The following is an 884-nucleotide window of genomic DNA, read 5'->3' on the forward strand; positions in this document are numbered from 1 at the left end:
ATGGAGCCCATTTAAAATAAGGCTTACTGAAAATTTCAAAATAAAAGCCTCAGTCTTTCATAATTATTAGTGATTTTTTTCAGCTGATTACGGCATACATAATGATTTTAAAATTGCAAGCAGGATCTATATAACCAATGCAACTAACCCAGACCTGAAAGTATAACCATGCTGGACTTTCAAAATAAGACAAAACATGCTCTACAAAATAAAAGCCTTAGCATTTTGAACAATAGATCATTTCAGGACTGGCCTTCACACTAATGTTGGAGCCCATTTAAAATAAGGCTTACTGAAAATTTCAAAATAAAAGCCTCAGTCTTCCAGAGTTACTAGTAATTTTTGAAGGTGATTATTGCATACATAATGATTTTTTAATAACGGCCAGAGAAACTTTGTGGTCCCAGAAGCACGCACCAAGAGGCAGGCCCCGTCTAAATTTCTTCCGAAATTTTCTAGTGTTCTATTTACTATGCCCTTATGAACACCTATCAACATTAATGCGGCCCGAACGGAAGAGTGTACCCCCACAATATATATATCAAAACGTGCGGCTTGGACGGGAGAGGTGTGCTATTACTTTTGGTTTCAGTGTGACTTACCATGTTGAAGTAGTTCCCCATGAACCAAAGCCTAAAAATGCCATAGGAATGAATAGGAAAATGAAACACAGTTTCACCAGTAATCCATGAGTGACACCATTTCTTTCCATCCTCCTATTTTATACTGTGAATGACATAGAGCTATGAAACTTTCCATGATTGGAGACGGGGGACAGCTGTTGACCACATTTCAAAAAGTTTTCAAATACCATGTACGGTTTCAGAGTTATAGCCAGTTGTTCGGGAGCATGCGCCTCCATGTTATAATGCCTAGACCAGGGG

This window comes from Girardinichthys multiradiatus, chromosome 14 (genome assembly GCF_021462225.1).
Source record: "Girardinichthys multiradiatus isolate DD_20200921_A chromosome 14, DD_fGirMul_XY1, whole genome shotgun sequence".
NCBI classification, from domain to species: domain Eukaryota; kingdom Metazoa; phylum Chordata; class Actinopteri; order Cyprinodontiformes; family Goodeidae; genus Girardinichthys; species Girardinichthys multiradiatus.